The 17,130-nt window shown below is 43.3% G+C and overlaps 1 protein-coding gene across 2 annotated transcripts in view; it reads right to left on the bottom strand.

Moving 5' to 3' along the window:
- MIDEAS (mitotic deacetylase associated SANT domain protein) overlaps positions 1-17,130 on the bottom strand; it is a 104,992-nt gene that overhangs the window by 72,683 nt on the left and 15,179 nt on the right. The window contains exons 1-2 of one of the 2 annotated variants that reach the window (XM_087819289.1): positions 12,648-13,071; positions 6,231-6,330 (exon numbers count right to left, since the gene is read on the bottom strand). The gene's annotated coding sequence lies outside the window, so the exon portion shown is untranslated. Of the gene's footprint in view, positions 1-6,230; positions 6,331-12,647; positions 13,072-17,130 lie in introns of those variants that run through there. The other variant, XM_087819281.1, reaches the window with a different exon arrangement.

The raw sequence follows: 17,130 nt of genomic DNA, 5'->3' as shown, positions 1-17,130 counted from the left end.
TCCAGATGAGGTTCAAACTTCAGTCTGTCTGAGGTCAAAGCTCTGTTCTTTTCTCTTCAAGACACTGCCCCCTCTCTCCAGTCTTGAAGCCAGGCCTGATTAAATAGGACCCGTTTGGCTATAGGTAAGGAAAGGGGGTGCAGAAGGAACTCTGCATCTCCGTCTTGCAGATGAGCAGCCTCAGTGTTGCTGCTAGTCCAGGACAGCCTGCGGGGCCCTGGTTCCTGATGCTGGTTTCCCACTGAGTCCCCGTCTCTCCTTGTCTAGTGGAAAATTCTCTTTCCTCATCCAGCCATCTAGGGGCTAAAGTCCTTTCGCTGGCCTCTTATTCCCATTGCCGAGTCCCCAACAAGCTTCTGCTGGATTTTTCTTCTACCATCCACTTACCTGATCAGCCTTTGGCCTTTTGCCTGACATTGGACCAGTGGTGACCCTTGACCCTCTGAGGCTCACTTAGGTGTCTGGGTCTCCACCAATCTTCTGATTTTAGGATGACCTCCTCTACAACAATAAAATCATATCTATGCTAATTTTCCCTCGAGCCACAGCCAAGCTCTTCTGCAGGTCACCAACATCTCCTGACTGGACAACCCTGATGGCTTCCAGTCTTGCTTGACTCAATTTCTTCTTCGAAGTATAATTAAAAACTGAGCTTTCTGAAGTGCAACCTGATTGTGAAACTCTCCTGATGATCCTTCAGTGTCTGTCCACTGTGCTTTGGATAAAGTCATGACCCCTTGGCCTGGCTTTTAAAGACCTTTGTGAACTGGTGCCTACTGAAACCTTCAGCCTCTTCTCCAATCTTCTCTCCATTCATTACGAGCCAGTTATGTTGACACTAGTTACAGTCTCTGAATGCTTCTAGATGTCCTTGGCAAGCAGTCCGTGTTCATGAAATAGTAATTAATGGCTTCTTGCTTCTGCTCTCTGTACATGTTGTTCCCTCAATCTGGAATGCCTTTTCCTCCCTATTCTCCTTATGGACTCTGTTTATGTGTCACCTCCTCAAAGAAGCCTTCCATGCCCTCTCACATTAGGTTTACTATTATGTGCTACAATAGTATCCTGTGCTTTTCTCTATTGTGATGAGGCAGAGCTATAGCGGAGGAGCTAGAAGCTTTGACCCTAGAGTCAAACTATCTGGATTTAAATTCTAGGCATGCCACTCACACCAGCTGTGTTACCTTGAGCAAGTCACTTAACCTCTCCATGCCTCTATTCTCTCATCTGTAAGATGGAAATAATAGTAATACCCAATAATAGGGTTCCTATGAGGATTACCTGCAACAATGCATAGTCAATAGCTTAGTGTGGAATCTGGCATATAGTGAACACTCAATAAATATTAGCTATTATTATTTCAGCGTGCATCATAATCCACTATAGATATCAGTTCCCTGCTTTATCTTCTTCACTCTAAACATCTTGAGGGCTGCCCTGGCTGGTGTAGCTCGGTGGTTTAGAGCGTCAGCCCATGCAACCAAAGGGTCGCCTGTTTGATTCCCGGTCAAGGGCACGTACCGGGGCTGCAGATTCAATTCCCAAACCTGGTCGGGGTGAGTGCGGGAGGCAACCAACCGATGTGTCTCTCTCACATCAATGTTTCTCTCTCTCCCCCTCCATCCCTCCTACTCTCTCTAAAAATCAATGGAAAAAATATCCACTGGTGAGAATTAACAAAAAAATAAAAATAAACGTCTTGAGGGCAGAGAGTGTTTCTCATTTACCATTGAATCTTTGGCTGCCTAGCATAAAACCAGACACACATGGTACTCAATACATATTGAATGAATGAATGAATGAATGAATGAATGAATGAATGAATGAATGAATGTCTTTCTCCCTGGTTTAGCTAAGTTGACTTTGCCTGAAGTTCTCTTGGCACTCCCAAGGACAGTTTTCCCTGCTCTGGCCTGGGCCGGCCACAGCCCAGATCTTGTCTATGGCATCGTGGTTTCAGATCTAAATAACTAGTGTCAATACAAGACAGAAATACCCCCAGGTGGTGTAGACAAAAAATATCTTTCACATAGTTTGTCCTCTCAACACCTCCACTTCCCTTTGCTCCACTATGTTTCGACTAGGTGTGGGCAGCAGCCAAACAGAGCAGGTCATTCATCTCTTCAACCAGGGTTTGCTGGGCCATGTTGGGTGCTGAGGATCCCAGGGCGGGTAGAGTATGAACCCTGCTTCCAGAAGCTTCCTCAGGGGTGGCTGGGTCCAGATCTGGCTGGCCAGGCAAGGAGACAGGCTGTTCCATTGTTAAGAGTGCACTCAGCGGGCAGTAGGATCTGACCTAGCCTCATGGCTGGGAGCCAGGGTGTGAGTGCAGGGCCAGGGAATCTGTTTATTAGGATGTGGAGCAAGTGAAAGGTTAAGGCAGGAGGTTAGCCACACTAAGAGGAGCCAGAGGAGGGCCCGGGCCAGCCAGTGAAGCCCAGCACCAATGTGGGGGCTACTGTCTGCTTGCTCTATTTGTTTTCTTCTTCTCTCCAAGGAGGAGCCTGAGGCAGAGAGAAAGCCACTTGGGATTTCCCACACCAGAAGGTAGGAACAAATAAAGCAGCAGCAGTGGCCACAGGCCAGTATTCAAAAGCAGCTTCGGGATTCCTGTCAAGACCTGCCTCAGGAAGGCCATGGCTGTGGGGCTGGATGGCCAGGCCTGCACAACAAGGGGGAACACCGAGGAATGGGGCACCAGGCCCAGAGCCTGCCACCAAACCAGCTGTGCGACCTTGCACATGTCATTTGACCTCCTGGGACTCCATTTCTTCATTTAGGCAATGCTCAGGGTTTCCGACATTCGAATATGAAGACTTCTTTCTCACAGCAAAAAATTTCAAAGACTCCACAGGATGGCAATAGTAATTTTAGTATCTGTTGATCCAAAAAAATGCAGAATGGTAAAAACAACAATCACTTTTGTATCTTTCCAAGGAATTTGCAGCCCTGGCTGGGCAGCGCAGTTGGTTAGAGAGTCATCCCCATATGCCAAGGTCGCAGGTTTGATCCCCAGTTCAGGGCACACACAAGAAGCAACCAGTAAATGCATAAATAAATGGAACAACAAATTGATATTCTTCTCTCTCTCTAAAATTGACAAAAAATAAAGGAATTTTCATTTTATGAATTACAGGAACATCTACTGTCATTTATAAAAATTTGGAATGCAACATCCTTTAAGGCCAGGAGTCACAGCCTCCATGGAAAGTCCAGCCCAAATCCAACCAGTAGAGCTTTTGTCTTCCTTAGAACTCACAGAAATTATTCACCTATCCCTATGACTTGAAAAATATAAGGGACACCAGAGCAATGGGCCAGTGTTTTTCAAACTTTTGCTTATTATGAAGTCCATCAATGATGGAACAAAATTTGAAAGTAGGGGTGATGGATAACATCTGTCATATTTTGGCTGCCCAGCCTCAGAATCCCTTCCCAGGTGTGTGGAAGACTCCATCCTATGAGTCTTAGTGGAAATTAGAGCCCATTGCTCAGCTTCCACTATAGAGGCTGAAAAGGCCAGACACTTGCTTCCCAGCTCCCCTCATCTACTGAGCTTAGACATGTGATCTGGGTTCCACCAATCAGGTGCACCTCCTTGGACTCTGAATTAGGGTCCACACAGGGACAACCACAAAGAACCTTTTCTTGTGCCAGTGGCAGCAGCAGCTGTGGTCACCATGTCCAGATTCCAGGGTATCAGCAGCAGCAGCAGCAGGGTCATCATTCAGGCCCCAGCCCTGGTTGTGGCACAAGCTTCCCAGGGTTCTGAGGCCAGGGCAGGACTCTCTAGATAGCTTCTGTGCCATACTTCTGGCCATGCTCTTGGCTGCTGTCCAGCATCCTTTGTTGTCATTCCTGCCCTGAGCCTGGCTCTCTGGCCTTCCTAGAGATTCTGTGGGCTACCCAGCATCCTTTCTGTAAATTCCTCTTATGCTTAACTCATCCAGAGTCGGTTTCCGTTACATTTTTAAATTGGAGCCCTGACCAATTTACAGCTTTATGTCAGTCTCAGCATACAGCTTATTTTTGTATTTTGCTTTGGTCACACAGTTCTGAGAAAATTCTGGTCATACAGATGAATGGTGTCTTAGTCGGTTCAGGCTGCTATAACAAAACACCATAGACTGGGTAGCTTATAAACAACAGAAACTCATTTCTCACAGTTCTGGAGACTGGAAGTCCAAGATCACGGTCTGATGAGGGTCCTCTTAGAAGTCACAGACTTCTCATTACATCTTCACAGGAGGGAAGAAACTAGGGAAATCTGCGGGTCCTCTTTTATAAGGGCACTAATCCCAATCATCAGGGCTCTACCCTTATGGCCCAATCACCTTGGGGATTAGGATTTCAACATAATTTGGGGGGAGATACAAACATTCATACCATAGCAGGTGGTTATAAATAATAATGATAGACACCATTACACAGCACCCACTATATGTCAGGCCCTATTCTAATCATTTTGTGTATTTTACTCACTTAGCAAACCTTTGAGTGAGTCCACCATTAGCATTCTCCCTCCTTTTTTAAAAAATATATCTTTAGTGATTTCAGAGAGAGGAAGGGAGAGGGAGAGAGAGAGTTGAAACATCAATGATGAGAGAGTCATCATTGATCGGCTGCCTCCTGCACGCTCCTGACTGGGGATGGAGTCCGCAATCCGGGCATGTGCCCTGACCGGGAATCGAACCACCATTTCCTAGATCCTAGGTCGATGCTCAACCACTGAGCCACGCCCGGCTGGGCAGCATTCCCCTCTCATAGGGGAAGAAACTGAGGTACAGAGGAGTGGAGTAATTTGGCCAAGGTCAAGGATTTAAATCAAGGAAGCTGTGTACCAGGGTTAGTGCTCTTAACTCCTACCAACAGCCTTTTTTTCACAATTTGTCTTTTGAGATTAGAATAGTCTTCAATTAAACCAATCTAAAAGCTAGAAAGAAAAGTAGTGGAAATTTTTGTTTCAGAGTTGAGTGAGTAATTATCTAAATATCCAACAATCACTCTTTATCCCCCTCATAAACATAAAAGTCAGGCAATAAATAACTAAAACTTACAGCAAGTACTAAACAAACAAGACAATGCTATCACTCCAGATTCTCTGTTACAAGCCTGGCGTTTGTGGAGCCAGACGGACCCCAGCACAGGAAGGCCTCAGCTCTTCGTTGCTCTGCTCTTTATGAGCAGACGTGCCCAGGCTGGCGCAGCGCGGATTCTTGCAGGCGCACCCACTATAGGTGCCAGCCTGGTCTCAGAGACGCCAGATGGTGCATGTGCCAAAGTCCTCACAAAACCGAGTTTACAAAAACCCCCACATTGATGGGGTACGTCACAGGAGTCACAAGAGTACAGGCGCACAGGAGTCAATGGAAAGCTCCCAGTGGCCAAAGCTGGAACAATTTGAAGACTAAAAGAAAGTAGTATTAGATTATAACCCGAGGTATAAAATAAATATCTATAAGCCCACACTTACATAATTTCTTTTAAAAAGAAAACTTTATAGCTCTGGCCTGTGTGGCTTGGTGGTTAGAGCGTCGGCCCACGCACTGAAGGGTCTGGAGTTCGATTGCCGGTCAAGAGCACTTGACTGGGTTGCAGGTTGGATCCCTGGCCCCAGTTGGGGCCCATGTGAGAAGCAACCAATCTATGTGTCTCTCTCACATCTATGCTTCTGTGTGTGTGTGTGTGTGTGTGTGTGTGTGTGTGTGTGTGTATCTCCTCCTCCCTCCCTCCCTTCCACTCTCTCTAAAAATCAATGGAAAAAATATCCTCAGGTGAAGAGTAACGAAGAAAGGAAAGGAAAGGAAAGGAAAGGAAAGGAAAGGAAAGGAAAGGAAAGGAAAGGAAAGGAAAGGAAAGGAAAGGAAAGGAAAGGAAAGGAAAGGAAAGGAAAGGAAAGGAAAGGAAAGGAAAGGAAAGGAAAGGAAAGGAAAGGAAAGGAAAGGAAAGGAAAGGAAAGGAAAGGAAAGGAAAGGAAAGGAAAGGAAAGGAAAGGGAAACTTTACAGTGAGAAAATCTGACAAATGGTCCTTCAGGCAGGTGATCAAGATGAACATCAACAGTCATAAATCATGATGTAGCATAGACTGTTGATATGATGAGATGAAAATGGCACTTTACCTCTGTGATCACCCTCCTTTAAACCCATAACTCCAGTCTACTCAGGAGAAAAATACATAAATCCCTATAGAGGGATTGCAAGCAGAGGAAAATACTCAACCAGTACTCACAAGGTCATCAGGAACAAGGAAAGTCTGGGAAACTGTCACAGCCAAGAGAAGCTCAAGAAGACCTGACACCTTAATGTAATGCGGTTCCCTAGATGGGACCCTGGAACAGAAAAAGAGGCCATTAGGTGAAAACTAAAGACATCTGAATAAACTGTGGACTTTAATTGATAATAATGTCTCAATATGGATCCATCAATTGTGACAAATATACCATACGGGTTGTGGGCTCCATCTCCAGTAAGGGGTGTGCAGGAGGCAGCCAATCAATAACTCTCTCATCATTGATGTTTCTATCTCTCCTTTCCTCTTTCTGAAATCAATAAGAAACACCTTTTCTTAAAAAGGAAATTAATAAAAAAGGATAATAAAATTGACTGCCCTCCCCATGGTGATGCAATTTAAACCACTTGATGGGCTAAACGTGTTTATTAAATGCATTCGTACACTTACAATACTTATTAATAGCAGTTTTTAAAATACTTAAATATTTTTAAATGAAATTCTAATCTTCACGTTGCCTGAATCACCACAGAGTAGCTGAGCACAGTGTGAGCTGCTCTGATGGAGGAGAAATCACAGGGAATTTGTCTCTGTCCCTAAAACTCGCTGGATCTCTAAGGTGAAGAAAAAACATATCTCAAGGCAAAGCACATAAAAACAATGCAATAACTTCCCTTCCCCCCACCTCCAAGACACAGGGTGAGCAACTGTTTGAAGCCAGGGCTGCAGTTGTCTTTGTCCTGCATTTGCCTGTCAAGCCCTGCGCTCCTCAGCAGCGGGAAGGGCAGAAGGCTGGTATGAAGCAGGGCAACAGATGGCTGGGACATGTCCTCTTCAAGCTCAGCTGCCCTGGCCAGCCTGCCAAGCTGTGTACATTTCAAACGTTTGAGGTTCAACCAAAAGAGACGAGTAATGATTTTCAATCACTTGCTGAAACACATGGCTAATCCTCGGGTAGCCAGGGAAGAGCGTTTTAAAAATTCACTTAAACCCAGTGGGGGGAACAAGGAAACCCTGTGTGCTGTCTAGGCTTTGCACCCCGATCAGGCCACCCTGGGGCAGTTGGGCATTTGTCCAGGATCCCAGTGTGCATCCTGCTTCCTATCTTTTGGAAAGGGTGTGATGTTTTGGTATGTGTGTTTATCTGGGGTGAGGGCGAGAAGGAGAAAGGCTGTTTAGCAGGTAGGTTTGGATCTTGAGAAATTATGCACCCTGGCATTTACCTCTTGGTCTGGAATTGGGAGATCTCTAGGTCAATCTGCTTCATAAGTCCAGTCAGTTCCATTTCCCTGTCCTACTTCAGGCCCTTCTTATACCTTGCCTGGATTATGCCAGTAGTCTCCTCCAGTTGCTTCTCAGTCCCGCATCATTAGATCAGGGTAAGGGGATCTCAGGGAGCATATAAATGTGTGTTTGCTCCAGAGGTTTGTTATAGTTTTAAATAGTGAAGTCAGAAATGTTTGGTCTCTAAATATCATTTCCCACTAAAGGGGTTGCTAAGAGAAATGTCTTGTTCCAAGTCTGGGCTGGAAATGTGTAAGATGAACCTGGGACACTTGTTACACTAGAAAGCAAAGGAACAAAGGCTACTGGAGTGGCATCAAAAGGTCTCAGAAGCCAAGTGCCAGAGGCTCCCACTGGCCAAAGATAGGGCAATCTGAGCATCTAAAAGAACATTGATAGCAATGGATCAAAAGGTATACGTGTCAAACTCCCCAAGTTCATAATGATACTTTTAAGGGAAGGAACATTGATCACCTTAGGAGGATGCTAGGGAACCAATTTTTCTGAAAACTCGTAAATAAAAAGAATTAAGCCTGTATCCTGCTTTTCTTATATGAAAATGACCAGGCAAACCAAACAGGTGATGAGGGACAGTTTCTCTTTATAGACATATTCCAGCTAAGAAATGAAGGGGAAGAAAGTAGAATTAGAACATCATAATTTTACAACCTCTAGGGAAATAATCAATCTAGGCCATGATTGCCATCACCAGCCACTAACATCGCAAAAAGAGAGATGGTGAGAGAGCCGGCACCTCCTAATGGATGGACACAGTGCCTCCTATGAAGGAGTTAGGGTTGACTTTGAAATAAATAATAAATAATGTTTAGTATAAATATGTTCAAATATTCTATGAGACATACTTATACTAAAAATTATTCATTGTTTATCTGAAATTCAAATTTAGCTGGGTGTCCTCTCTTCTTATTTACCAAGCCTTGCAATCTTAGAAGTAATCAAAAAATTAAGGGTAGGTGTAGCTTCTATGAAAAATAGTCTGAAGGACGGAAGGTCACATTACTCTGACACCAGGCTTCTTCTCTGGCCTCACGCGTCCTGCCTTACATGCTACAGTCCCGCAGGACCAGACACACTGAATCGAGGCTTCCTAGACGCAATCTTGAGAGACATTTGAGATAAGTTGTTGTTTTTAATAAGCCAGGTTACAAGTCGAGGAATAAGGTGGGGAGGAGAGAAAAAGCTAATGTCCTGCTTCTGGGGTGGGAGGAGGTGACAGGCAGTTTGGGAAAGAAGCAGAGATGCTTTGCAAAGGAGACGACTGCAAGCTTTGTTGGTGATGAGTGGTGTATGCCCCCTCCTTTGCCTGCTCATGGAATGCCTTGGGAGCAGGTGGTTTGGATGCTGGGATAGGTCTCCAACATATAGCAGAGTGGCTCAAGAAGTCCTGATTACATTCAAGCCATATCACACCACATTTGGTTTATACCTCTCTCCCTACCAGGAGCCCTATAAGGGTAGAAACTATGTTTCTAGCTTTAGATTTCCCATCGTCTGTCAAAGTGCCTGTCACTTCATACCTATCTGGTAAATGAATGAATGAATGAATGAATGAATGAATGAATGAATGAATCCCTCTTTGCCCTTTGCAGAGATGGTCTTATTCTGACATAACAAAAGGGGGTTATTAGATATGTGATTGCCTCACGAAACACTGAATTTAACCTCTGCCATTTCCATATACCATAACGAAATAGTTTAGACTTTGAAATGAAGGTCAGCTCACTGAGGCAGAAGCTCGGAGTCATTCTGCAAGGCATTGGAGGCATTTTCCTCTGGAATGGAAATCCTAGCCTGCTTCCTGTTTTCACTTGCAGCTTCGTCTGAGTGTGGGCCATGTACCTGTCTTGTGACGTGTTGTGGCAGCTGTGATGAGGCTCACATCACAATAAGATGACGACCTTGGAAGAAGATCCTTGGGCAAGTCAGGAAGAATAATGAGGGCCATCTAGAATCTAGCTCTGGGAAGCACTAGCTGTTTTGAAAGGTCTGAGCTCTGCACCTTCTATTTATTCAAGAGTAAGATTAAGAGAAAGAAAGAAGGGGAGATAAAGATCCTGCTCCTTGCCCTGGCAAGGGGCGGCTCAGTTATGGAGCAACCTCCCATACACCAAAAGGTTGTGAGTTCATTTCCAGTCAGGGCATATACCTAGGTTTTGGGTTCGATCCCTGATCAGGATGCAAAAAAAAATTTAAAGATCTGCTCCTTTACCTGCTCCTCTAGAACAAAGGAAAGGAGGGAAAGGCTACCAAGTGAGCCCTGTGGGCTTAAGTTAAAAGGATCTCCTTATATGACCACGATGTAACAGGACATTTAAAAAATATCTAAATAACACTGTTCTTCCACGTCATCATCTTATGAGTTATGAAACTATCTCAATGTATTGCCATTAAAATATTTTGGGGTTTTTTCTGAGGTTTTTAGGGGAAAAACAAAGTCCTAGATTTTTTTTTTCCTTTGTTTAATCATACATCTCATTCCCCAGGTAGGGTTCTGAAGGAGTCTGGGTGGTCCAAAGATTCCTCTCCTCCTTCAAAGGGGGAGGTCTGTCACCACGGGGGATGTGTTCTAAGTTAGGCAGACTTTACTCAAGGAGGAGGCTTTGCGAGGTTTAGAGACAGTGTCTGCACCAGTGGAGTAGTGTGAGGCTGCCCCTAGGCTGGAGGCTCAGTGAGGGGAGAGGCCTTGACTATCCACCACTAACACACAGTAGTTGTGCAATAGGGGATGAATGAATGAGTGAATGAATGAATGAATGAATGAATGAATGAATGAATGAATGAGAAAGACTATCAATGGATATGGAAGTGTAAGTTGTGCAATGTCTCTTAACTAGAAAAAAGAAGCCTAATTTTCCCATTCAGTCTCAGGTGGGACCTAAAAATCGCATTTTCAGGTGCTTCTTAAGGAATCTGGGCCCACTTCACGGCAGTAAGAGGTATTAGAGCCAACACTGGACTCCATCAGGACACTCTAGCACCCTCAAGAGCAACATCAGAGTCCCAGGGATTTGCAAAAGCAAAATTTATGAAAACAGATGCTGAAATTATGCCCATCAAATCAAGACTACAAACTGTTTTTGTGTGCGCACTGATAAAACCTCAGCCTTGGGAGGCCGTGTAAGTTTCCTAGGGCTATTGTAATCAAGCACCTCAGATTTGGTGCCTTAAAACAACAGAAATTTATTGTCTCATAGTTCTGGAGGCTAGAAGTCCAAAAATAAGGGTCAGCCGAGCCATGCTCCCTCCAAAACCTGTAGGAGAATCCTTCCTTGCCTCTTCCTGGCTTCTGGTTGTTTGCTGGCAAGCCCTGGTACTCCTTGGCTTATAGCTGCATATCTCCAATCTCTGCCTTCATAGTTTTCTCCCTGTGTGTCTGTCTTCATATGACTGTCTTCTCACCAGTCATATTGGATTAGGGGTCCTTCCTACTCCAGTATGGCCTCATTTTAACTAATCACATCTGCAAAGACCTATTTCTAAATAAGGTCAGATTCTAAGGTACTGGGGTTAAGATTTCAACATAGTTTTTTGAGGGAAACACAATCCAATTCATAACAGAGCCATTTTTGGAACATGTTACAATGAACACAGGATTCACTGATCCAGCTGACCCAGAAAATCAAATTGAAAGTCAGTATGAAGCATCAGGCTCCAATGGACCAAATTTCCCACTGTATACGCCAGGCCTGCTGGTTTATAGAACTCTAGCCCAAGGGTCATGCAAACTGTGAGTAGCTCATTTGTGAGAGACAGTGTTTCCTTAACCTTTCTTCCTGAGCAGAAACTACCATCATAAAGCTGTATCACTAGGGCAAAAAAGTTATTTCTCATCAATCTCTGGCCTTTCTTGGTAAAAGAGAGTTTGAGGTCAGGACTGGCAATGCCACTGATGCTAGATCAAGGCTTCCTTTCTTATTTATATCATGGCACAGAGTAAAAAGGTAACATTTACTAAGCACTGGGGAAAAGGCACAGAGCTCCTCTAGCCACCTCAGGCCCTGCTCAGCTTTCTGAATGCTAAAGAGATCCCATCTCAGGCCACAGGACACCCACCTACCTGTGGACCCTGGGAGGGAAGCCTAGGGCTAGATGACTGTCCAGATAACCTAGAGGTAGGACCCTGACTACCACCCCTCTTCCCACTTCAGTGGATCTTCATTTGGTGACAACTTTTTCTTCATATGTACGTACACCTGACACATCTGTATAAAAGGAAAGAACTGGCTTAAATTCTATCATCTCCATGAAGAATGACCACAGTTCTAATTCCTCAGGGGAGGAAATTGTTCACAAGTAGAATAGACCTAAGGTGTCTAACATTACAAAGCAGTCCAGTGCCTAGTCCAGCATCAGAACTAGAATCTGTGACTACAGTTTTCTTCTCTGGTTCAGAGTCCTTCCTTATGGAAGATGAAAGTCTCAGCACAGGGAAAGATGACTGATTTGTGAGCCAGGGCTGGGCTCTCCCTTGGATCACCTGAAGACATTTAGCTGGCTTCACTAAGCTGCAATTTCCTGAAATGGCAGCATCTCCTCAAAGGCATGATTCTTTTGAAGTGCCTCCTCCTTCAGGCAGCCCTCCTTGACCATGTAGCCTGAATTTGGTAACCCTTCCCTGAGCTCTGGCACCTACTTTCATCATAGCATCTATTGTGTTACAAAGTAACTTACACCTGTCTTTTTTCTTTCTTTCCAATTTTAAAGCACTTACTGTTTATTAACTGACCAGATTACAAAAATAACCATGGTAGATACCTTAGTTCATTCTCCTAATAAGCCTATTGATCTGGTTTTCTCTGTTACCAGCATCTCTACCTTCTACAAAACGGGTAGTCTTTTTCTTCATTCCACCTCCTGGAGGAAGATCATTTGAAGTGCCACAGGAAATTCTTTGCTTCTTTGACACACTTTCCAAAAGTATAGATCTCATCTGGTTAAGTTTTCTAGGATTTAGATTTAATACAAGTGGAAGAATAGTGCCAGAAAGAAAGATAATTTAAATCTGACATATCTTTACATATGAGTCCCTTACTTTATCCTTTTGGAACAAAACCTCCCTGAATGATTAATCAGTAAGGGCCACATTATAAATTTCTACAATGAGATAATCACCTTCCCTAGGGCGAAGCAGCTAAAATCTGTCTGTCCGAAGTCTACTTTCAAGTAAGTCAGTTCACACAATATGCAGAGGGACAGCTTGGTCACTCTTCCAAGAGAGATTTTAAAGCTGAGCTGCGATTATCTTCTGTTATCCAATAGATGGAAATAATATTCATTCATCATCCAGGAAGCCACTGTGTGGGGAAACCTGCAAAAGACCATGAGCGACATAAGCTCTTGGCTGTCATAACTCTACATTATTCCGAGGTGTAGATCCAAAAATGGCTTGGTTTGTGCTGCTGATTTGCTCCTAGAAATGCCAGGCCATCCCTGTCAGAACAACATGACCAGACTTGAAGACCAAACAATGGCATGGAGGTCTTGGTCCATCCCACTCAATGTCAGGATGCTTTTAATGGAAAAACTGAATTAATAACGCATATGTAAATTTCACTTAATATTGAGCCCTTAAAAGATGCCTCAAAAGTGATCTTGTTGATCCACTTGAAAAGAAGCAGCTATAAAATGGTATGTATAATATGATGGCCCTTTTGGTAAAGTGTTTATATATGTTTTTAAGAATATAGAAAATAGATACATTAAAGTGTTTTCTCCAGATAATAAACTACAAGTTTTCTACTTTATACTTTTTTAAAATTGTAATGAATATATTCAACTTCCATAATAAAAAATAAATAAATTGGGTCAATTCCACTTTGGAAAAAAAAAATTAGATTTTACCTTGAACTCAAATGCATGTTCAGAATTTTTAAACTATGCAGCCAAGAGTACATATTCGAATCTGCCACTCTGCAAGAAAACTTAAAAATAATCAGCTTTTAATGGTGGACAAACAAGCAGGCCAAATGTCTGCAGCTCAAGCAGGCCAGGCCCAGCCCTAAATATCAGGTCACAGGGTAGTTTGCCAGGGCTGCGGGCTCATGATGCTTCTGCCCCCTGCTGGAAAGCTTGGGAAAGTACAGGCCCTGGCCCAAGAAATTTCTCCAGCATGACCCTGGAAGATGAGTGCTTATGAACCCAGTGACACTTGGAAAAACTAGCCTTATTGCTCAAAGTTTCTGGAAGGTCTTGCCACAGAGAAACTAGTCATGTAACGAACCTTTAATGCTCCCTACCCCCCTTTAACACATATATTTATTTTTTAAATGTCCCAGACTTCATTCTAAGCATTTACATATGTGTAGAATATACAGACAAAAACATAGATTTCTTTTTGTGCCACCCCACATTTTATAGCATATATTATATTGTATTATACTTTTTTTCTTCAACTTGCTTTTTTCACCTATCAATATATCTTGGTAGGGTCAGGACTAGGCTGAGGCGGGTGAGACCTGCACCACCCTGAGAATGGCCTCCTTATAGTTTTGCGCCCTTTGACAGTACACACAAGTTAACTTCTTCTTTTGACCCTGAATAGTATTCTATGGCATCAATAGGCCACGATGAACCATTTCCCTCTGGATGAACCTTTAGGTCATTTCCAACTTTTAGCTATTACTAAAATGTTGCGCTGAAATCTTATAGATGCCTCTTTGTGCATGTAGTCAAAGTTATAGTTTTTTACTTTATGGTTTGTGTGTTTTTACCTTATTTAAAAAGCCTTCCCTAAACTAAGGTTATAATAGTGTCTTCCTGTGTTTTCCTTCTTTTTCATTTCGGGCTTCAGGTGCAGAGTTGAGTAAATCAAACTACCTGACTCCTCAGTTCATACGCCACACAGTTGTCATTGGTCCATATAAGACACTTTTTAAAGAATTCCCTTTTATCCCCATTTCCCACTCCAATTCCCCCTGCCCACCAGACAGCCAATCTGGTGCATTTGACAGGTATAATAATATTTGTATGCTTTCTTATAAAACATGTAGTATATGTATGGAATATTCATGTAAATGATACTGCATCATAGACCTTATTCTATTTCTTACTGTTTTCACTCAACGCTGTTTTATAAGCTATGCACATGGCTGTGGCACATGCAATTTCTTGCTCTTAACTGCTTTACTCACCCCTTCCCCTAGTAGTGAGCCCCCGAAGCTTTCAACTCCCATTACCACAAATAGCCCTGCAATGAGCAGCCTCCTGTGTGGTCCCTCCTGTGTGAGAAGTTCTCCAGGGTTTATTTCCAGGTTGCTTCCATTTTCTTCTAATATTTTTTGGTTTGTTTTTTCTTCTATTCATATGCCCATTCACATTGGATTAGTCTATCTGAGCACATTTAGCTTGTGCTACAATCTCGACTCTGTTAGTTCTTATAATTTTCTTTTGGTGAAAAATAAATAAATAAATAAATAAATAAATAAATAAATAAATAAATAAATAAATAAATAAATTCCTAATTTCCATTTGACCATATTTCTTCAACTTTGAGCAAGAAGTCAGGAAGGGGTGGGGTTTTTGTTATTTTTTGTTTGGATCTCAGCTCTCATATTTATGCTACATGATAATATAATTTAGTTTGGGTCCTTCCTAAAGCAGAACTGAGACAAGGACTTTGGTGACAGTACTTTATTTGGGAAGCTATCCAAGGACAACAATGAGGAGGAGGGGAGAGTGAAACAGGGAAGAAAGGAAAGCCAATGAAAGATGCATTACTGAGCTGGTTTTCACTGTGGACAACTGGCACAATCTCCCTGGAGACCTTTGAAAAGCCATATAAAAATCACCTAGAACTGTCCCTCTGAAGGATGGGAGGTTGAGACATTTATCAACCTTCATCCTGTATTGATTGAGAGCTGCCCCTGGGAGGCACCCCCCCCACCCCTCCCACACACTTTCCTCCTCTGACTGTCCCTGCAAAGTCGATTGAGCAAGCTCAAGCTCAGAGAAAATCCTGAGACAGAAAAGCTGAGTGTCTTCCTGATGCCTGAGTAGGGAAGCCATCAGCACTGGCTGCCCTGTGGGTAGGCACGTCCTTGTCTGCTAACTGCTATCTAACTCACTTCTTTCCCTGCACCTTGCTAATCATGTATTGATGAGGTCTGACCTCTCTGCCCTGACCCAGAAGTTTGAGACCTACTCAAACCTCTCCCCAGGCAGGACCTATTACTACAGCTACAGCATTCCCTCTGTCAATCCCTCTGCTTATCCGTCTGACCAGCCTTTAGCCACCCACTTCTGGAAATCTGGCACTTTTCTCCTGCTTAGCACATGTGCCCCTTTTATTTCTCTCTCCGGCTTCACTTTTGCTTTCTTTCCCTCTTCTCTCCTGTGTACCCCCCTTAATAGCCAATAGCCTCAGTGAACCCCACTCAGATCATTTGCTTACGGGGCTCTCACAAAAAGTGTCCATGCTCAGCTTAAAAAATTAGAATAAGTAGAATGATATTGAATATTGGTTGAGCACTTACTAAGTGGCAGGCACTGTTGTCTGTATTGATAGAACAACCTCATGAAGTATTATTATCACATCAATTTCACACATGAGGAAACCAGTTGGAGAAGATAACTTATCTGGCTGAGGGAGGCGGGCCTCGAGTGTAGGTGTCTGACCTTAAGGATTTCTTCTTGACCACTCCAGTTAGCCTTTAAGTGCCGCTGACCATTGGAAAAGGGTCCTCATGCCCTGTGCCTGGTTTTTGACTTTTCAAACAGCACAGTCTTTATGGTTCCTTTTTTCTCACAAGATTATTGAAAGTATAAAATAAAATTTAAAAAAAATAATAAAGCCCAGCCAGGCGTGGCTCAGCATTTGAGCATTGACCTATGATCCAGGAGATCACAGTTGGATTCCTGGTCGGGGCACATGCCTGGGTTGTGGGGGGGACATGCAGGAGCCAGCCAGTCAATGACTCTCTCATCATTGATGTTTCTCTTTCTCTCTCTCTCTCTCTCTCTCCCCCCCCTTCCTCTCTCTGAAATCAATATAGATATATTTAAAATAATAAACATAACACTTTGGGTATTTTTTTTAAATCCTCACCTGCAGATATTTTCTCCATTGCTTTTCAGAGAGAGTGGAAGCAACCTGGGAATCGAGCCTACAACCGAGGTATATGCCCTTGGCTGGAATTGAACCCAGGACCCTTCAGTCCGCAGGTGGACACTCTAACAGCTGAGCCAAGCCAACTAGGGCAACACCTTATGTATTTTTTCATGTTTGTTTTGTTGTGTTTGCTTTGTTTTGGGTTTTTGTTTTTATTTTTACTTTTCTTGGCCCATACGTTACTGCTATGTGATATCTTTCTCAGGGCCCACCCTAATAGATTTCTCCCTAACCCTCCAGATAGCTGAGGTTCTACTATTAGAAATTAATTCACTTGATGTTAGTTTAGTTATATGGAAGAGGATATGTAGTAATACTTCTCAGTCATTCCTACCTCAGCATGAGTGAATTTAATGACCTTTCCTGAGAACTAGTTTTGAAAGAGGAGACTGGGAAGAATGAATGTGCTAAGCCTGGATTAAAGAGAAGCCACACTAGGTCATCACCCTAGAAAAGCTCTTGCACATGTGCACCAGGACTTATGGGCAA

This window comes from Miniopterus natalensis, chromosome 1, assembly GCF_054644295.1.
Source record: "Miniopterus natalensis isolate mMinNat1 chromosome 1, mMinNat1.hap1, whole genome shotgun sequence".
In the NCBI taxonomy this organism is placed as follows: domain Eukaryota; kingdom Metazoa; phylum Chordata; class Mammalia; order Chiroptera; family Miniopteridae; genus Miniopterus; species Miniopterus natalensis.
The sequence above is the reverse complement of the archived record's forward strand: the minus strand, read 5'-3'. Positions and strand labels throughout refer to the sequence as shown.